The sequence below is a fragment of the Diadema antillarum genome, unplaced genomic scaffold, assembly GCF_040938485.1.
Source record: "Diadema antillarum isolate AM-2024a unplaced genomic scaffold, OU_Dant_1.0 scf00000059, whole genome shotgun sequence".
Taxonomy (NCBI): domain Eukaryota; kingdom Metazoa; phylum Echinodermata; class Echinoidea; order Diadematoida; family Diadematidae; genus Diadema; species Diadema antillarum.
In genome coordinates, this window is record NW_027270948.1 from 681,000 (window position 1) to 704,303 (window position 23,304).

Sequence of the window (23,304 nt, forward strand, 5' to 3'; positions counted from 1 at the left end):
AAACAGCAGACGTTAGTCAAAGAACGTGTTGTTGTGTCAGACCAAGGAGGCACTAGGCGAAGCTTCGCCAGTATACCTCCTTGGTCAGACGACATTCTCGTAATCATGTTTGTTCATTTTCCTGTTTATCTTTCACCTGCTAACTTCTTCAATGACGATCATGTCTCGCAGCAATCAATATACTTGATGTTACTTGTATTGTTTAATTAAAAAAAAAATCATTAACGCTGGGGGGGGGGGGCTATAAGGAGCGTACATTTTAGTGTCAATGCATCCAGGTAATATCCCTCCGCTGTAAACACATGTGATTACAATCTCAAAATAACAAAATCCACGATGACTTAACCGGTACTGTGACAGCAATGTCATGAATATGATTAAGGTCAGGTAAACAAGATCATTCCAAAGACATGCTGCAAAGGCAGTTAATTTATGTAGCCTACAGGAAGTACTCTACAATATGCTAAGGGTATATTTACCACCCCCTCCTCCACCCCACCCCCACCCCCCCCCCCCCCAAAAAAAAAGAGGTGATACATTCCTCTTGAAACGATTTTAACTGACTTCACCCGTACTGCTTACTTTTTCTCCTTGAGGAAGACGGCTAGAAGGGAGCATAACCAGTCACGATCTTGTCTTCACCGTATGCTAACGCCAAGCCAAGTATATTCATGACTGCATAAAGTTACATAATCTATGCGCACATGATTGGATTTCTCATTCGCACCTTTTGTACTTGCGGTTAACGTCCCTTTAATGTCTTTGTTCGTCAATTTCGAAGATTCACGTCCCCTACACAATCATAAATCTCGATTTAGAACATTTTTACATATATCTACACAATCATAAATCTCGATTTAGAACATTTTTTTTTCTCTCAATTGGTTGTGTGTGTGAGAAGGTAGGTATGTAGTACCTGTTTGTATTTAGGCGGGTTTTTTCCGCATTGTAGAGGACAAAAGCAGAATCGGACATTATGTGCCTTGTTTAAAATCATGATATTAGCTTTTACTCATCTTTCATTTGTGAGGAGTTAGATGAACTATCAACTATTTTGTCCTTACTTGATATGTGAGAATGTGGTGTTGGCTGATTTCATATCGCCTTAAGCGCATTAACTTGAGGGATCCGAATCAACATCGGCTAGCCTACATTCTCTTTCAACCAATCTGAGCAACTCCACAAGCGAAGTGATATAACGCGCTTTGCATCATTATCAAAAGTACATTGTATTCATCATAGCAACACACTGTCACAGTTACATCATTCAGGCACACAGAAATATACCTCTGGATGTGTCATATGACTTTTTCAATATCAAGACAATGGCAAAGAAATCTTTGGCGATAATCTTATATACCTACTTTGCACATTCGCTGGACCGGGGGAGTTTGTTTATGTCGTGCAATGATAATTAAGACACACTCTTTTGTTTCCTTCCGCAATGTCGCTCAAATATCTCAGGGGCAGGGGACGGGGGGGGGGGGGGTACACACTTTTCGCTTTTCGAAAGGGAACCACTAAAACACCGAAGGGAAGGGAGCGACCAACCACTACCAAGCACTACCCCCTATAAACCCCGCCCCCGAATCCCCAGACTAATAAAAAGAAAAAGGAAAAAGAGAAAAATAAAAATCCGTGACCCCTGTGTCTGCCATGATCATACTTTCATCAGGGAGGTGGAAGTTCTTCCACCTCCCTGCTTTCATGCAAACATTTGCGTCCAGCACGGACATTTTAAAATACAAATTATATTTACGAAATAAATAACATTGGCTGCGACCTGAATAAGCTTTATAGAATGTGATATTATTTGGGAAATAAAATCCTTTTTTTTCCGATTGGATTTCTTTCCTTACAGCAACTCAACTGATACGCTGGCCGTAATTTTTATGTCGTAATTTTTACAAGGTGTTCAGAGGTGACATCGTTCAATATTGAAATCGCAGTGCCAGTGAAAGGTTCCTACATGAAAGTGAACGTGACATGAAAGCTGCACTATTCTCTTCTCTCTTTTAGACCAAATTTCATTATCTCCGTTATCACGTGATGGAAATGCTGGTGCACTGTGGTTGTTGTAAGTCTATCTTTAAGGAATGAAAAGTTTGTTCTCCTAATAAAGTAACATGCATCCATCGGATGCATGGGCAATGTCATTATGTATAACGTTCGCATGGATTGATCTTCCTCTTCTTTCCATTAGAACTATATGAAAGATTCAGATCTGACCCAAAAAAAAGAACAACAAAAGAATATGAAAATAGTTTGTCTCGGCATGGCTATTGGTCATGCACTCATCTGTTCGTTACTTTATAAGTCTCACGATTCCATGGCAACTCGTTTGTGCTTCCTACAATAAGGACTTGTCACTAAACCGGTTAATCGGATCGTACGGGCGGATATCCAATCAATTCCGTGCTTCCTATCAGTCGGAACACGGCTCCATAGCCTCTCGCAAGAGAATAAAATAGCCAAGTTCACTTGACGCAGACGGACTCTGTCCCTCTCCCTCTCTGTGACATATGGTGCGAATGAGATGCGGAGACACCCGTGTAAGAAAAGTTTTATAGGAATGAAGTAAACAAAATTGAATCATTCAAAAGTTCCCATGAGAATTTCATTTTTTTTTTCTGATGACGCTCCATCAGTGTCATGTCTTGCAATAATTCCCTGGTCTATGTTGCCATGACAACCAGACCGAAAAGGGGATATTTTGACTGAATTCCAGACTCACTTCATGTTTGTGCAGCTTTTGGTCGTGCAGTGATAGGGAAAGCGTAGCTTAAAGGTGACCACCCCTCAAATTATATGATTCACATATATCACTTGGGCCTACCTCCTGCATGTGTGTCTGTAAATGTGTACATTAATTACGTGCTTGTATACTGAGTGATGGCGTTCTTGTAAAGGTGTGTATATTGTAGTTTAATGACGTCTTGTGAATTACCTTCTAAAATACCAGGAAGAGAATACAGGAATTGTTGCTACAAACGCTGACCATGAGGATGTTAGCAGGAGACAAACAAATTGCTTGCAGGAACCCAAACCAAAGTACAATGTAGTTACAGATTACACGAAATATCCTTCCTCCCCCTTCACTTCCACTCCCATGTAATTATTTCGTCGGTGACCCTTTCCACGGCTAGGTTATCGTCATCGACCTCTTTTATCGAAGGGAGTCCACTTCTACATACCGAAGCCATTAAAAGGTAAAGCTAGAATCTCTACAGAGAATTCATACACGTGTGGCAGTCCTTTATAACAGATCGAATGAACTGCTCTATTTTCAGCGACTGCCTGTCGAATATATATATATATATATATATATATATATATATATATATATATATATATATATTATGAGACATGACTTCATGTTGCGATATACCGTATACTTGCTCAATCACCAGCCTGTGGATATAGCAATATGTATTTGAACAAGTGTATTGCGTAAAAAGGGTCAGTTGAGGAGTGGGTGATTAATACACAATGTAATGAGGCACAGTTATACTTTACTTTTCCGGAGCGATGGCGTAGATCAGAGCCATGTTAACCTCTGTAATGCCAGCATCAATCATATAGAAGTATCTAACCTTCATGTCATGAATGACTGTCGTTCATGGAATTCGACATTGTAAAATGTGTAGATAACTCCTCTTACTGCGATCATTGATTCTACTTTTTGTCACTGACTTTTAAAATTTTCTTAGTCACGTTTGACGTTTGTTCGATATGTTTTTAGACATCCTCCAGATGAGGGGAGTGCATTCCTTCTTAGAAATTATGGTGATTTAAAATTCCGTAATTCAATCTTAAGCTGATATGGCCAAAAAAAAAAATAGATACAGTTACATAACGACATTATACTGAATGCTTTAATATTAAATTAGATGTCTTGTGCATTCAGCGGTGGGAACGTCAGTTGATCTCCACCCGTAGATGTCTTCAATAGTTTAAGCCAGAGTAAGAAGATTAATACTACTTCAAGGTGGTGCGTCAATCACCGGCCCAGTGATGATGAGTTTGAATGGGAAGTAGTGTATTGCCTCAAACCGTGTTAACAGTTTGTCACTTTATTCCAGATGTGTGGACATACGTTGTCCATATCTATGAAACATTTCATTTCTGCTGCTTCATCTGCCCAAGACCTTGCCGCTCAATTCATAAGTGAACCCTAACACATAAAAGTCAACAGTCAGCATATTATGACGTATGAAACCCAGACTAGTATAAAGTTTTCCAACCTCTGACTGCTGTATCGTCTCTCAACCCCGCATCTTAAATGTGGGAACTGCAAAAGAAACTTTTCTCATCGTTTAGAGGGGAATTACATTCAAATGATACTAGTCTTGTGGATTAAGGAATGCAGCAATATCAGTAGAACGCATCAGCGAAGTTTGAGAAAAATTGGACAATTCGTTGAAATTCGTTTCCTCAACCTTCTCTATGTGTTCTACTAATGTTGCTACATTCCCTCAATTCACCTGATATTTGGCTGTCATTTTCGTTTAAAGGGACAGTTGGCTTACCTGAATGTCTGGCGCGTGCGGAAGGCTGCAGGTTGATCCATCCAAACTCCCTCAATTTTAACCGTCGGGACTAATTCATATATCACATCCTCAGCATTGATGAAAATGTCCCCATTTCCCTATAAAAATGTATTTTCCCTTTAAACTTTTTGAGGGTCAGTTTTTGTTTTGATCGGGAACGAGTGCATTATGATTATCCTGCGATTGGCAGGACACGCATAATTATGCATACAAACGTTCACTCACACAGAAGTAAAGTATGTGAGGATTATACAGTATTATCATTGAGCTATACAACATGTACAACAAGCTCCATGTTATCATCAAGTACTCGGATCCATCAAGTAGGCATGGGTGAGATTAGGGACACCCACAATAATTGCTCAGGCACTACTCACATAATCAGATTTATCCTTTGGTGGCTACATGAAGCGTTGTACCTATTACCAGTCTTCTTTTTCTTCTTCTCCTCTCTTTTAGTGAAATTTGAAACCAAACTTTCCATGATAACTGATTTCTTCTCCCCATCATCCGTCATTCTTGACATCACTCACGTGATGATGACACCAGTGATTAATTGAGGAAACTTCGCGTCTTCTTTTCCGGTTCAATGCCGTATTCATCTTTGATTGTTTTCATTATCTATGTGGAGTGATGCATGCTGTCACAGCAGAAATTGCGATAATGATAAAATACTCGTTCATCATAATCAAATTCCGGCGAGATTATTGCATTGCTCATTGAAAAATGCATTACCCTTCAAAATGTGACTTCCGTACTGCTGTTTAGGATGCATCCGAACCATTTTAACATGATTAAGAAGAACTGATGGGGAAAAAACAGCAACGGTGTCAGAATATCCTTCATTCCCCTAGCGCACGTACCTTTCAAACATGGCTGGAAATATTTTATTGGACTCTTTCTTAAGTGCCATTTGTATACGCAGTAATGTTAGTGCGATAAGAAAGCAGACAAAATAAAATAAAATAACTGGAGAAGCTTTAATAACGAGTTTACCTTGATGTATATATACAAATGTCGAAGTACAAGGAAGTCCTCACTTCCTCTCGTCACATAATGTTATTGCCTACATTTTCTATTTTGTGTTTTAAAAAAACACGAGGAAGAGGCACGACTCAATGAATCCGGCACCTGCGCCTCTTTGTACACGAACTTTAACCTATATCTTTCATTAAAAAAAAAAACACTTTAACCTATTTCTTACATAAAAAAACTTTAACCAAGTTCTGTTTGTTTTATTCGCTCCAGGAAAAGTTTTCTCTCTTCCTCTTCAAGATAAAAGTCACCTATAAACCTAGGAGGAAAAAAAAAACGACCTTTTATTAAACGAAATAAAAGCGGCTCTTAAATCCCCTCAATCCAAATTCAAGGTGCAATAAGTGCCTTTTTTTCTAAATCAAGTTTCTAGTTCCTTTTTCTTTGCTTGTACCCATACTGAGGAGGGTGAGAACAAGTTTAGGTAAATGTGTGTGTGTGTGTGTGTGTGTGTGTGTCCCCCCCCCCCCCCACCCCCACGTAAATTTGCCCGACTAGGACATTAAGGATTTTGGTTCCATGCCCGCGGCGAATGCAACGTTCTCATCCATTTTCACCCACTAAAGTGGAAAAATAAAAGAATAAATAGATAAATAAACGGTGAACCTTTGATTACAAAAAAAAGTGTCTTTTCTGAGGGAACGAAGATGTTCTTCTTGTCTTCTTTTATCCAATAAGCTGTATGAAGATATAAACAAGAATATTATGATCTCTCTCTCTCTATCTATCTATTCATTTATCTGTCCATCTATCTATCTATCTATCTATCTATCTATCTATCTATCTATTATCTATCTATTATCTATCTATCTATCTCTCAGACCTCTTTATTCTGGAGATTGCCGTAAATTAATGCCTTTTGTACAATCTAATCATTTTACACAAGGCGTACTGAGAGACTGACAAGACCACTCGGTCTTTTCTTTTTAAGTTTGTCTCAACACCTAAGCTATACATCTCCTTCAATACATTTGAGTCGATCAAATCCACTCATTAATTTTTTTTTGAATCGTGAAACACATCTTCCCCTCCACTCCCCTAATAGATATTCAACGAAGGGAATTCCTCACAAAAAGTAACAAGAAACGTGTTCAGGAACCTGCAGCGTACTATCAAAAAGATACAATCAAACATAAATAAGAAAATCAAGCATAATTCAGGCGTCAGCCAATCAGAGCTGAGTATTCAGAGACTTATTATAATTGATGTTCTGACTTGTGTTTGATCTCATCAGCTTTCACGCAACAGGGCCCTGGGGTCTTTGTGCAAAGACATTTCTGAGCGTGCTCACTCTTGTTCGCTCGCTTTGACAAATCAATCTCTGGTATCCCCTCAATCCTAATGACATACTATCATACACATTAAGGTGTAGGCAAGCGTGTATAGCATGTTACAGAATTGTGGAGTAATAGTTTTAAATACAGTGCATTTACTTCTGTACCGAGACCGGTGTAGGACGTCAACGCCACATCCCATCGTGTCCATCCTGCAACAAAAGACCAAATGACCCCCTTTAGAGTTGATATATTCTATCAACATTTCCTAGTTACCCAGTTTGAACTTGATAGTCAATTACGAAATATGATATCAGACGTGGTCTAAGACTTTGCTTGAATTAGAAGCCCAAATTCTGTGCGGACTTATTTGTTTTGGGATATTAACTTTGTTTTATTACCTATGAAATCATCATAAAGTGCACTAAAATGCAATTTTAAAACACAATGAATGATTCAAAAGTCCCCATTTCCCACACCGCCGTCCTGCTCGGAAATCTCTCTTTCGCTTAGGACGTCTGATTCCAATGTGACCCTGTAAGAATGGAAAAAGCGGTATAGAATACACCTATAATTATAAAGCTATGTGGTATATGAGGCCTGTGTCGCACAAGCGTGGTGACGTAAGTCGCCGACCTTCAGCAACCCCCTAAAACAGCGGCGACCATCGACAACCAACTGGCGACCAAAAGCCTAAACTTCTCCATAATTTCGGTAGGCGACCAAAGCTGCCGATCGATTATGGATCGGTTTTGAACGTTTTGCGAACAAGAAGAAAACCTAATGATGAATCAACAACAGCTCGCGGAGAGGTTGCTGACAAATGGTCGACAACTGTTGGGCGACTTGCTAAAGACCACTAGCGATTGGTCACCGATTTCTTGCCGCTATTCGTCCTGCGCTAGGGAACCACTTGAAAGGTTTTTTAGAGGACATGACAATAAGATTGCTCAAAAGCAACAGTTTTCCTTAAAGCAGTCGATGATAAAACAAACATAGTTCTGTCTGTCTTGCTGAAACAGCTTGTGATCATGGACTGAATGAAAGGACAGGAGGAAGAATAGGGAGCTAGAATACAGCTCTTCTCTTTTAGCAGAGAAGCAGGAGGAGACTTAGAACACTATAGGTGAAGCCATGGACCTCAAGGGGAGTACTGTATGGGGACTATGATTCTCATACAAGGGAATTCAATGGAGAATTTGCTGCTGCTTACATCAGAACGGAGAAAGCCATTTTCATGAAGAATTGTGATTATAATATTTTTATTCAATATTTCATACATTTCATATGAAAGTGATACATTATTGAAGCGATAAAAAGCTAGAGGAATGATATTTATTGGGCCACATTGTGGTTTGCATAGAGTTATTCAGGTCTCGTCTAGTTTGTCTTCAGAATAAAAGATTGTGTTTTTAACTGCTCAGTGATCAAAAAATTCTTTTGTCAACAATGGTCAAGGAGTAGTACCAAATTGGTTGGCAACAAGTTTTCGACGCAGCTTCGAGAACCTCTAAATCCTGTCGCCGATCGTTCACAGTACACTGACAATTACAAACTTGCCGATTTTAGAGCATCATTTCTTTAAAGTTGCTCTCACATAATGGCAACTCTTACTGAAATGACAACAATCTAGCTTCCTGACTGGCTGTTGCTAGAAAAGTTGCTATTCTACCAAGAGTTGTTATCCTATCATCCACCATGAAATGGGGCCCAGAAGACCCCTTTTACAATTTCCATGACCTCAGGCAACCAACTGCCGAAGATTGATAATGATTTTCAAGGTGATAGAAATGTCGGCGACCAGTCTCCGCTAATATGAGACCAGGGCCTAGATAATTAAATAAATGACAGGCAAGCAATTTAACTAACCAACTAACTAATTGAATATATGAATAAATTCATGTACGCTTTTAAGTACCAGGTACTACATATAGACACAATTATAATTATGATATATGAAATTAACATTCAACATTGGTCAACATTGGTTTAACACTGCCTTAATTTGCATCATCCACCCCCACGTAGAAACATGCTGCATTACAGTTTCATTAGAATTTGCCTGTTCATTCTGAATTTTATTTCGCTGTCCAATTCTGATATTCACAACACACAGATACACAAGTTGGCACAGTGATTTTAATGTTTTGGTACTGAATGATATATATATATATATGTAAAATGTGATATTCTCTGGAAACCTGCATCCTTGAACACCAGTAGGCGTGATCTAAGTGTTCTACCCTTGGTTGTCGCGGTTGCAACAAAATGTTCCTTCTGTTTTCCGGTGAGACTCGAAAAACCCTGAATCATCAGGAAAAAACCCTGTTTTGTTCTATATATGTATGCTGTTTGGGTTGTTGTTTCGCTCTTGAGAGAAGGAATGCAGGTAGGTCAGCAAAACTGTGACATGTCATGTCTACTTGAGATTAGCAGGAGTACAAAATGCGATATTCGAGTCCCTTCTGGCATCGATATTAAGTACTTGATATACTGGTTGAACCCTACACTTGGACATCCATTCCTGCGTAAAATACCCGCGAAACGTCGGTTTCGATGCGACACAAAGGAACGAAGTCGTATCAAATTACTCTGGCTCATATGAAAAAAAAAAAAAGATCGTCGTCATCGCCATTCTAGAAATCTATATTCGACATGAAATATCGACTGAAGTTTGGTGCGCCGATTAGATCAGTTTTATCGGTGTCGGAATAAAATCCCCACGGCTTCTTTAGCCGGCAACAAGTCAAAATGTTACGAACATGGATTTAGGCTGTGTCTTTAGGCAAACTCGAAGCGTGGGATAGAGCATAAAGAAAACTCAACGACAACACAAACGGAATCTTGTCGGCAAACTGAAAGAAAACTTCAATTGTGAAGTGATGTTATTTTAGCTTTGTTCTATCATTTTGTAACATTGTAATCTTGTAACACTGGAGCAAATTTCGCAAAGAAGGCTGAAACCGTTTTTAAGTGTTAGCTTTTACTGTTTTAACCGTCTAAAATAATTACCTGCATCTATAATTGAATTCAACTTACAAACTTACAAACCTGGGGGGTGTTTCATAAAGCTGTTCGTAAAGTTACGAACGACTTACGAGCGACTGATGATCAGTTCTTGTGCTGAATTATGGAAATTCTGATAAGTATAGGACATCAGAACTTTGATCACCAGTCACTAGTAAGTTGTTCGTAACTTTACGAACAGCTTTTTGAAACAGGGCCCAGAGATATTTTTCAAAAGATTACAGAATATTATAACGCATAAAGGTGGTATATTAAATTGAGCACTTTCAACTTTATATATCGTTTGCCCAAGACTATGTCGCTTTCAAACAATGAGTCTGGATTCCATGCCGAGATAATCTTTTGGTAGATAGCAAAAAAGAAATCGGCGGTATTTTTTTTTTTCGTGGGCAAACTAATGGTTGGAATGATAAGGACAGTTAGAACAAAGCCAGAAATGTCTTCGATTATAATTCTGCGTGTTTTTTTAACAGAATCACGTGTCAGTCGATTTATAGCCGTTAAATATAGCCGCAACTGAATATGCAAATTATACGAAGAAGCTAATGATTCAATAACCTCACAGCACTCCCGTATATTTTGTCAAAAAAAAAATGTTTACAATAATCAGGCGTTTGCTCGATAGAATAGAAATTGCAAGCTTCACCGTTCTCACAGCATTTTGGTAAGTCATAACATCGGTGCAGTTGCTGCCAAGAGCACGGGATATTTTAGGCGAAAAAGGAACAAAATTAAGTGAAGAATAGCATGTTAATGGCCAATATTAATCATCATTTCATCTGTAGTTTTTGCAAATGTCACTGTTTTGCTAAATCACTCAAAACTTCAAAATATTGCGAGTGATTTTACTGAAATTCCTACTTTTCTGCTTGTTCGATTTTGAGTGTTTTTCCGAGGCAAAAGTTAAATGGTGACTTGGCTTGCACTCGAAGTCCTTCAGAAACTATTATAGATAAGGCCAGCAGCTACTGTGGTCACCGAAAGCGATTTCCCCACATGGAAGTCCCAAACTCAAGTTTTGTAAGCACGAAAATGACAGCGCACCGTTAATCGCTTTATTAACCATGGTGATTGCAATGCTTCATAATCAGTCTTCATTATCATCATTATGCGACATTGAGTAGTTTCTCTAATCTTGCTTTTTTTTCGACATTCGCTCTCATGTGGATTGCGAAGGTGACCATGCAGAAATTCGAACGGCAATTAAGCGTCAGCCGCTCCTCTACCAGACACCCGTTGCGCTCAACCAGACGAAGGCTGCGATTGAACAGCTGAGGCTGACCCGTGACCGCCTCTTTAGCGATGACATCGGCCCATCCAGCTCAAGCCACTGCATCCTGCCCGCCTTGCAGGCACCCCTTGGCACCTGTGGCAGACGAGTCAGCTGGAAGTGTCAGTTGTCTCCAACGTTTACTAGTTTCGACCCGGTCCGAAGGTATCGAAAATCACTTTATCCGAAGAAATAGGGACTTAGAGTAAATCAGCGAGAGGAAAACAATAATAGTTAATCAATGGTCACTGAAGTTCGTGGTCGTTAGTGGATTCTAAACATGAACATGGAAAGTTCATTTATGCTGCTCTATACTCCAAAATTGATTTTATGTTAAATCAGTGGATGATAATAAATGGCAATATTCACACATCTATGCAGCACGAACTACTGCCAAAGATAACATTCTTACCTCATTATCGTTATATATCATTGTAGAAACATACACGGGTATTTCCACACTTTGGCTGTAATTTATCTGTAGACTGACACGGAACATGGATTTAAGGAGTAACCATGAGACGTAATGTGGTTTGAATGGAGTGATATTGACTTTTGTGTCAGTAGATCAAATTTTTTTTTTTTTTTTTTTTTAGGGGGGGGGGGTGGGGCGGGGCGGGGGAGGGTATGACAAAAGAAAAAAAAAATCACCTTTGTGTTTGCCATAAAGTGCTTGTTCTCCTTTTCATCTTTGGGTGCAGATGACCTTCCATGGTTTGCAGTTAAGAGCAGGAAAGAGTTAATGCTACAACAACGCATCGAATGTTACGATGAGCATCGTACAGAGTCATTGTGTTATTGTGAATAACGTACTTGTTTACTACTCAAGGGTCCCATGAATCGTTTAGAATAAAGTTGTTTTTTTTCTTCTAGTTACGGCATGAATATGAAAGTTAAGCGTTCAGTGCATTATACTGCATCTACTCCATTGTATACCTTTATGTCATATACATTTCGACCGCTTTTGCTCTCTTGATTTCATGTTTTCGCCTTGGGCAATTTAAACGATGCAAATGGGACGTCATCTGAATGTTGTAAAACATAATGCCTTTTTCAGAGACCTCACGTTTTTCCCCGATTAATTTTTCAGGGTAATTTCTGTCAACTGTGACGGGATCTTTCGCGTCAACCAGATTGAGAGGTCGGAGTCGGAATTCCAGGTGTCAGGAGACAGTTTTCGCCAGCCACCAGTCTGGGAATACTACGAAGGATCACACAATGTTACTATGGAAACAGAATACGCCGATATTGCCTGCAAAGATAAATTGTAAGTTTCACCATGTGTCCGCACATGTAGAACTATTGCGGAACAAATCTAAAATGAACTGCTGGGATGTTGTTATATTCCGGTTTTTTATTTTTTTTTTTCTCGCAAGCTTTCGTCAAGCTTTGCCTCATGTGTCAAGAGATCTGTGTAATTAGGTAATAGACATAATGGAAAATACAATCTCTCTTAATCACTTCACGAACACATTGACAAATATAAGTGTATCGTCATTCACATACATCAATATATATTATCATAATAATAGGTAGTATCAATAAAATATCATTATCGCTTTGAAGACATTCGACAAGCCTTTAAAAAGATATTGGAAGTACGACTTTCCGTTTGTGAGATATATAAACTTTAATGGATCTACCGAATCAATATTTGGTGTGTTTCCGACAGTCTCGTGAGGAATAACTTTTCAAAACATTTTATAGCATGCGACGTCAATGCTACCGGACGGAAATCATAAGGGCGTGTGAGTCTCTATAATATTTAATGATTGAGCGTGATTGCCGGTATCAAAGGAAAGGTGGAATATAATGAAACAACAATGGAGTCAGCTAATGGTGACAGAATTTCCGTAGAACCTACAGTGTTATTTGGGCAACATGTCTTATTAGCCTTCGCCGTCTTGAGTACTTCCCTAGATCTTATCCATGACATGGATCACACAAACACAAGCGAGACATGAGATAAAGACCGTATGACTCGTCATTCTCTTTCTGGAAATTTACCGTGGAATATAAATGTCATTGGTATAAGTTAAAAATTGTTGTTTAACAGCTGCTTTGCAGAGTCGGATCACTTGCTGATGTTTCAAATGATATAGGTTTACTCCTTTGTAGAATACGATAGAATGAATAATGATATGAATATACACTTATCAAAGTGCATGAATATGTAGACATGCACAGTTGGCTGCCTTAAGGTAATAATGGCCTCAACATTACAATTAAAGATGACCTCATGAAATGGTATCGCAATGGATTTCACATATTATCTGTGATCTGTAGAAAACACTGAATCAGATACTGACAGCATGATGTTATGCAACAACAGAATCAGTATACTTATTATTACCTATCTTCTATCGTAACAAGTTGACAAAGTACTAACATAAAACGTGGGACTGAGGTGAGAGAAACAAAGACAATTGTTATACATTATGTTTTGTCCACAAAATGTCTATATGTGTAATGATCTCTTGACAAGCTGTTTTAAAAACTCCAAGTAGAGTTAAGATATTCTAAAGATGACTGCTTTGTGTTGAATTAATGATTGGATTACACTACAATGGCCTTCAATATTAATATGGTAGTGCCGTACTAATTTGTTTAGCTAACATTACACTATCGCCGCAGATCATGTTGTAAAGCGTGTTCGCTACACGGCTGCTGTCATAGAGGAGAGGTAAACATGTTTGTTTTTTTTCGATAATGGTTTAATAAAAGGAGCACTGGTTTGGGTCAATGTGGTGTGTTGTTTTCTCTATCTATCTGTCCACAGATTCCAAGACGTCCACAACTATCACACACAGTTCCTTGAGAAGCCCGGTGTTGACTGGATTCAAGCGCACGCTCTCAAAACTGTGCGACAGAAAGAACCCAAGTGGAAACCGGTGTCTATTCTTACTGTAGTTCTAGACTCGACATCGAGAGCCCAATTCCATCGAAGCTGTGGACTACCCAAAACAGCCGCTCTACTGCGCAAATATCATGAAGGTAGTGTAGGTCATAACAATCCTTATTACGTAAAGTATTATATTACGTTTTTAACCCTAGTTTCGGTAACAGCACATGAATAATGTGCTGCATCCCTTTTGTATACTAAATTAACAATTACTTCCAGCAATTACACAGTAACGATTAAAAGCTCATCCACTATCAGGTAAAAGCCCAACGTTGAAAAATGACGCAGAACTAACGTTCTTTTCCGCTTGATATGAATTTTGTCAGTATGGAGAATTCGATTTTAGTCGCAGAAAGCGACATTTTATCATCAGCGTCATTCCCTTGCGACGTCCTCAAATTCTACTCCAAAGAAATAGAGGAAAAGTATTACATATGAAGAATCTTATACTACTCGATATTCACATCAATGCATATCACCACACATCACGGCACGCCGCGTACCTAGTAAAGAAATTCCTATGTTGATATGGAAGACTATATTACACCGTGAGATATCGTAACTATCTTCTTCGTCTTACGCAGGTTTTTCAAAAGGTCTCTCTCATCAATCCTTTGTGTTCAACCGTCTGAACGGCATCAGCAGCGCCACCGTACTCAACCTGACGCCGATGTTCTCCGGGGAGCTCTACGAAGACGTTGACGAAGATAAAGTAAGACGAGGCATGTAAGTATGATACGAACCGCGTGAAAATAAATGATGTTGATGGTTGCCAAGGGGTGACGGTATTGAAAGGGAATACACCTGGTCTATGATAACGTTGACGACAGTGATGCTATGACGACAACGAAGGACGAAGGGGGTTGTTATGACAATAATAACCGTTATGATGGTGGTGATGTTGATTACGATATATTATGTCAATTGGAATGTGAACCTGAATATAAACCATTTAAACATCGTTATCATTTACCAAGGACCGACACAATAATGATTGCATAATGTAGTAATCTGCAAAGTCAAACTTCTTCGGAGTCAGTGTGTGTGTGCAAAAAATCATGTCATTGCCACCATTTTCCCGTGCGATATTTTCAACTGCCATAGAGAAAAATGTATGCTTTTGTGTCAATTGTGAATTGTCATTTCTTGAATTCTTAAGTCCAAATCTAGAGTACACATAGCGTAGCATAATTGATAAAGCAAAATGGACATTTTACCCCCCCCCCCATGTCACATTGACGGTCATGTACCTGCAGACTGCATCAATTAGGTTGCATACTAACCATCTACATTATGTGCTCTTTACGACTGATATTCTCTGCTTGACAAAGTTTTACCTTTTTTGGCAACTACATTTTCATTAATATTAATCATGTCCCGTTATGTTCCAAACTTGAGTGCGTTTCCTCTGTGTCATTGTATATGTGAGAAGTGGAAATGAAAGCAGAAATGTTATCTAATTGAATCATGAAGTTTGCGGTCGTGTGCAGTGTTATTTGCACTGTCTTTATTTTTTGCAAGAAAGCTAATAATGATAATGTTTGCGTAGATACGGCAAGGTGATCAACGAGTGGATATGGCAGTATGCCGAGGCTCGTGGCTACCTCACCAGCTATGGAATCGACAACACGAGTGGCATGATGGGAACAAGAACCAACTGCAAAGTGAGTCGAAAGTAAACATCAATCTAACATCATTTTGAATATACGTTACACGCTGCCATGATGATAGTTTAGCTCTAGATTCAAAAGGTTTGATAACCTGCTTCCTTACTCAGGATAAGGGGTCATGATGCGTTCCAATCATTAATAAAAAGAAATAACTATTTCGACATTATTCAAATAAACCATTCAAGACAAAGGGTCTACACGTGATAAATCATTAATGTTTTCTTTTTGATAAGTTCATAGAGGATGAATATTATTACACGGTGATGAATGAAGGCCATTACATCATCGCTTCATGTCATGTGAATCATGCTATCGTCATTGATACCAATGTGTCCTGAATAAAAGAAAGAACAAACACTTTCACATTTTTTGCTGTTTTTATACATTTTCACTCCTCTGTTGGAACACCACCTTGTGGGTGTTTTTCCCCTCTGTTTTTTTTTTTCTTCTTCTGTTGTTTATGCAGTCAGATTAGACGTGCATTTGCGTTTTCATGTCACTGAAATCAGAAATGCAGGGGGGAAACAAGATACCCTGGCTTCTGCTACTTAGTCTACTTAGAACGATAAGAAAAATGTATGTCATAGTGACAAAGTGTAACTCTAGATTCTGAAGGTTTAGGCATGATGCAGATTTTCTCGGCGTAGCTTTGGAAGACGCAGCTGCAGTACCCAAATGCAAGGTTCTCCAGTGAATACTGACTGGCGATTTTGCAGCATCGGACTCGTAGAACGGTGAGAAATAATATCGAAATTGAGCTATGATAATACTATGGAGGAGGGGAAAAATAATCCGTCCATGTTATTCCAAAGCAAATTCTCGGATTATGGAATGAGGATTATAGATGGGTGCATGTAAGCTGTTGTAATAAGGATTTTATTTTTCAAAATTAAAAAAGAAAGAAAGGATAGATGATGACGTGGCGACTACGAGATAAAAATGACTAGACTGGATATACTGCAATGACTCGTGTTTTATTGTGCGATCAGAACCGTCTAGTTGTAGCTCTTCAGTCCCCGAGGTTAAAGAAGGGGGGGGGGGGGGGGGAGGGATAAATCAAACACATGGTTAAAGCAGAAAAGTAGGATCCATATAATCTATCTAGGTATTAAAGACAAAATTATATCAGTCAGATGTGAATCTGATCAATTTATCTTCAAATATATAGAGGTACAATTAATCGGTATCCACATAGCACAAAATGTAGGACAAACATCCAATATATACAAAACAGACATGGGTTCATGTTGAGTTTGTAGTACACCCATTGATATACGCGTCCAGGAGGGCGCACTGTTGCACAAAGAGAACCAAACAATTACAAAACATGATTAGGGCCTATGTCTAACATCAAAATCCCCTTTAACATTGGGCCAATTTGTACCCTAGGTCTCACGCAACGGAGAAATCAGCAAGGCCATGACCTTTGTCTTGCAAACATCGCAAATCAATTTATTTGTGGCTGCTAGGTTCTGCGAGGTCAGGGGGTGGGTGAATTGGAAAGCCAATGGGACTATAACATCAAGGACCCCATATCGCTCAGTGCCAATTTCAAACATCGCTGTATGTATAACACGTGAAGTATGTTTTCATGATCTGTTTCATGATATGTTTAGGCCTATGTATCACACTGTAACACTTTTCCTACACTGTTAGAAAAAAATCAACAAGGTTGTTTAAAATTTTAAACAACCACAAGTTAACCGGTGAATCGCTCAACTGTTGTTTAAAAATTAAACAACACGTAGTTGTTTAAACTTTTAACCCTTTGTTGTTTAAAAATTCTAAACAACTGTTGTTTAAAAGAAATTTAAACAACTGGGTTGTTTAAAAAAGTTGTTTAAAAATTTAAACAACTGTTGTTTAAAAGTCATTTTATACAACTGGGTTGTTTAAAAAAAGTTGTTTAAAAGTCTAAACAACTGTTGTTTAAATGTAATTTTATACAACTGAGTTGTTTAAAAAAAGTTGTTTAAAACTCTAAACAACTGTTGTTTAAAAGTCATTTTATACAACCGGGTTGTTTAAAAGTAAATTTATACAACTGGGTTGTTTAAAGCAAATATTGAATATTCATGTTTAGAATTTAAACAGTTCTTAATCCCATACTACTGTACAACTCACTTGTATATAAGCACAATAACACAAATGTTTATCTTTTTGGCCAATTATATATTTGAGCACATTTTCACTGTCTATATCACTGACAACGTATCATTAGAAAACCTTCAATCGGTCAATCTGTCCATCGATGTGCAAACTTATTACAAATAACAAATTGAGCCAATCAAGAATTGTCTCATCCATTTTCAGAATATATACAGAGTAACAATACTTCTTATACAGTTAACCTTTGATAAGTCGAAGTTCTCGAGAACCGAGAAAAAATGTGTCGACTTGCACGGATTTAGTAAAAATATGCAGTTTGACTACAGAGGAAAAATCACGAGCTTTTGTTATGCTTGAGTTAAGTGATTTCCCAGCTGAATTGACCTCGACTCATCTAAACCTTAGTGTATTGTCAAATGTACATTTTGATTCCACTTACATATAAATGAGGCGCTTAACGCCGTAAAAATCACATTTCACAATATTTCAACTAAACTGCAATGGCAAATTGAATTTGAAACATGCAATAATTAAAGAATTGATTATTATGCATAACATGGATGTGTTCAGCTTGAGATTATCTATACCTGTGCCACATTGAATATTTTGTTGCTTCATTTCTCATATTGTGTGGGTGCATAGGGACCATCAGTTGTCCTCAGATGGGTCCAAAAGGGCTAACTGAATGAACAGTACACAGAGAATGTAATTTTTTAGAATGCTTTTACAGTCCAATGCACACCGTACAGACGCATTATCCAGTTTTATAGTGATCATACCCTGACAAGACAAGATAAATCTTGAATGAGTCTTATTTCCTGGAATAATTATCTGATTTTCTTAGAACCACTGGCTTTGTTCTTGAAGTGTTTGTCACTATAACATGCGCTTGGAAATCTCATAAGCGAAGCATACGGGAATGGCCCTCTAAGGATTTGCTTTTCTGTCCCAATACCATACTTTGTTGCCCCACTAAGAAAAAATTACTGAAGGTATTGCACTACACAGCTTCTCTATTAACTAGATCATTTTTAACAATGTTCAATTTGATGTAACAACATTTTGAATCATATCAGTTGCAATGCTTTTGGGGAACATCTCTGCAATAGTAAGTCAGGGGTTATTAGATTATATTTCCTTGACAGTACAATGATGACTGTAAATATACTGCAGATGGAGAAACCATTCACATTAAGAAATAAGTTTTATCTCTTGTGAAAATTCTACTCCATACCTATATTCAGCATATCTCAACAGACCAAATAACATATACAGTACATTGTAATTATAATGAAACTTACTCCTGTTTAGTCATACCTGCTACCATGAACACATACAGTTTTTTTTTCCATAACTGGGATGTGCCAAGTACAGCACATCTGTCCAGCAAAGATCATCTTTGTCACTCCTGTGATAGAGATGGCAGTAATGAAGATTACTCTATATACAATGAAATAAATTCATAATGGAAATATACATTCTACGAAACAGTTCATCTTGAATTTTATGAAGGCCACATTCAGTACAGAGTGTCACCTCCATTATGCTCAAGAGATATGAGGTTTTAATTTTGCAATTGCTATATTTCTGAAAATTGACTGTCATGCTTCAGTATAAACCTGTGAAGATCTTGCCCAATATTTCATTAAGTCACTACTATGCAAAATACCCTTTTAAATTCATTTCTAGCCCATCTTTATCACAAGTTTTCAAGGGCCAACATTACCCACTAATAGAACAATCTTCTCATGACCTTTGATCTTTCCATGTGACATGTATCCATTACTAATTGAGTTATAAACAAATAAAACATAGATACCAAACCTTTGCTTTGACGAATGACCTAAAAGTCAACTTTGTCAATTAAACTTCTGATGACCATGAAAATCTCATTCTACGCATCTAATCTTCCTGATTTGAAGAGTTCAGGTATGTCCTGATCTCTCTCACAGAATTGGACGTCACTTTACCAGGCATTTTGTACACAACTGTCTCCAAGAACTGCCAGGCAGCAAAACATTGAGCCTGGTACTCTACATCTAGGACATAATGCACTTTGAATGCACAGTCCACAGCCTTTGTCAAAGTTGGAAACAAGAATCCCTGTCTCTCTACAATAGGGAGTTTTCGCAAGCACAACGCGGCCTGTCGTGTGCGAAATTTGCTTCTGCACATGATCAAGTCCGAGGAACGTCCTGTCCGGGAGAAAACGAGTACGGTACTTGGCCAAAATAGCGTTCGGTCCCGATGCTGGGCAGGAGTGAGCCAGCCAGTCAGCCAACCAATCAGCGATCTTGTCCCCACGCCTCCGTCCTGCACAGGAAAGCGAAACTGCATAGATATGGGGACGGGAGTCAGAGTACGGGGACTGTCACAAGTGATCGCTTCCTCATATTCTCGGTCTTCGCGTCGTGTAGCCAAAACTTCCCAATGACAAAGGTTTGCAGTGGCTTCTTCCAGGATCCTCCCATCAGCAAGATGAAGGACTGTGGTCTCTGCTTCCTGTCAATTTGTCCAATGTAGAAAGCCAGGTCTGTGCCCTCCTGTAAAATGAAATGGAATTGGAAAAGAAACATGCATAACTATACATCTCGATAAAATCTTGAAATAATCTACGCAGAAGTGTTGGGTTGAGGCATTGGTATAATGAGGTCCATCAGAACAGATATATTTCCCACACCTCTCCAATGTTCAAGGTAGAGTTCATAATAAAGTGCCTGGCCAAATTCTGCAACATTTCATTTGCAAACATATACCCTAAATTGGGTATTTTATGTAGTATATAACATCCATGTATTACATAAAATTCTATTCTTGCAAGGGCTAACCATGACCTCGCTGAATGAATTTTCAACTGTGTGGCCTATGGGAACTTCTGAAAGGCAATTAATTTTATTGCTGGCAAGCCCAGGCAAAAAGTATTATCAAACAAAAACTACTTCTGAATTGCATTTCATTACTTTGGGTAAGTTACTCTTTCCAATACTAGTAGTATAACAATTTTGTCCACTTACATTGTAGGAACATTAAGGAGTATGCGAGGTCCTTTTTCTTTTTGGTATGGGGGGGGGAAGACACCCTGTATCACATTGGATGTATATGAGTGGTACATGATATATTTCCAGCATCTTCCTGAATATAATGATACCATAGGTCAAGTGCAATATTTATTGATGAATGGAATATTCCTTATTGGCGACATTTGGGACCAATTTTGCATTTCATGCGAATTTTTTCCCCTTTTCATCAAAATGAAAAGGACATATTGATATTGGACAAGTGTGTGATTGAGCAGTCAGGCACAAAATAAAGTAAATATGTATGTTGACTATGCAATATAAGATTTTTTTTTTCATTAAAAAAAATTATTGTGATTCACAGCATACATTAGCAACATAGTAAATTTGCATAAATATGTAGAATCCATGGACTAAACTAACAAATGAAACAGCATAAACTGGGAATTTCTGTAACTATGGACCACAGCTTGATGATTTTTATATTTTGTATTGCAATGTCAAAGTCCATCTCATCATTTTAATAAGAGGGCAACACATCACTTGTTTTAGAAGATTAGCCTCCGAACAGTTAGGTACTTACAGGTTGAAAGTCGTAGAATAACTCCAACGACTCCTGAAAGGAGCACTTGCCCCACACCCTCGCAGTCCAGCCTCGGCAAACTAGTGGCAGCATGCTGAATGCAAGCGTCTCTTTTTCCTCTGTGGAGCAAAATGTATGACACAGGGGGAGTATTTTTAATGATAAGTACAAATATACCCTTTAAAAATATTAACACAATCAAGGCTGATAAAGAGAAATGCTGACAAGTATCAGCTCATATTCAGATGCTGGCTTATGTACTTATATTGTGGGGTGGGGGGCTGTTTTAAAGTTGTTTGGAGGGTATTGTAGAAAATACTACACATGTTGAATGAGGGACTGATTCTGGCAACGGCATTTACTACCAAGACGGGCAAGTAATTGTGGATGAGTAGAGCCAAACTTGTAAGGCCAAGCATTAGAATTACAATGCTGTAATAACCATCATGCTATTCTACAAAGCAGAAATCAGAGTTACCATGAACTTGGATGAAAGAAAGTTGAATGGTGTTGACAGCCAGTGCCTTAATAAGAATAATCTTGCACTACTGTTAAGTGCTTAACAAAGACTATTGCAATATGAATGACATTTGGGCTCTTGCAGGAGGTTCATGCCATATTCTGGCATTGCATAAAGCAAGATCAGTTAATATGCATATATCTTAATTAGATTAGCAAGAGCAAGGGATGTTCAAGGTCCAGTGATTTTTATTCCAAGTAGTAGGAAAAAGAATGCAAAAACTTTAATAGTTCATAAAAGACTTCTCTGTTAATGTTATCCTATAATGACAAAAGCTTGATTATCATGTGAGTTGATCAGGCAGTGGAGAAGAAAAGGGGAATGGTAGATGAAGGAGGCAAGGACAAACCGCCCAGAAGTTTCAGTGTACATGAACTGTGTGGCCGTGGGGTGCTATAATGTGAGAGAGGGGCAGGAGACAGCCTCTCCCAAATAATTATTCGAGCTGTAGTTACAGTCATTAAAGCTGCACTACCGCATGTGATACAAGAAGCGAAAGAAGCTTGTATGAGCACAATTAAAGATGTTCTGAATCCACATGTCATCTCTTGAGGATTCAGTTCCAGCAGGACGAGGTCCAGCATGAGCTAAGGAGGGACAATCTCTGCCTGACTGGCCTGCCAGAGGGGGCTGAGGAGACAGAGGAAGATCTTACTGAGGGCGAGTCAAATGTTGCCAAGGAAGTTGGCTTAGACATTTGGAAAGAGGACATCTCATCTTCATGATCTTGTCATCATCGTGGGGAAAAGGCAAGAAGGAAAGAGCAGGCAGATCAAAGTCCACTTTATTGCAAACAAAAGGAACAAACTGTATTCTGGGCATTCTAGTCTGAAAGGAAAAGAGAACATGAAAAGTGTGTACATCAATGGAGATCTAAAGGCATGCAATGTGTCACTCGATCAGTGCATGATAAATGCCAAGGAAGCTCATGATGTCGAATCGGCAACAAAACCAAATACGGGAACATGACATGCAAGTTGAATGATGGACAAAGCAGAGTCATCAAGAGCCCGGATGATCTCTTTGATATTGGCTTTGAAATTACAGATCCACTTCAGTTTTTGCAGGTTTTTGCGAAAGTCTTAGAAATGAATTAACAAGCATTGAATGAATTTCTCGGTCTAACAATTTTTTTTAAAAAATAGTCATGTACATACTGTAAGTATTTTGTTAATGTTGTTAATAAATTCACCTCCACTCAAACGCAAAAAAGGAAAGGGTGGTTGAGGCTGTAGATTAGAATCTCTACACAGAGCAATACTATTTAAAATGTACCTTGGCAAAGGCCATCGGTGTCACCCATGTGACAAATAAGCAGCGTTTGCTACGATGGACATCTTGATTCCC

General features: G+C 38.5%; 1 pseudogene; it reads left to right on the forward strand.

Annotated features, from left to right (window-relative positions):
• Positions 1-23,304, forward strand: part of LOC139715979 (uncharacterized) — a 47,073-nt pseudogene that overhangs the window by 9,360 nt on the left and 14,409 nt on the right.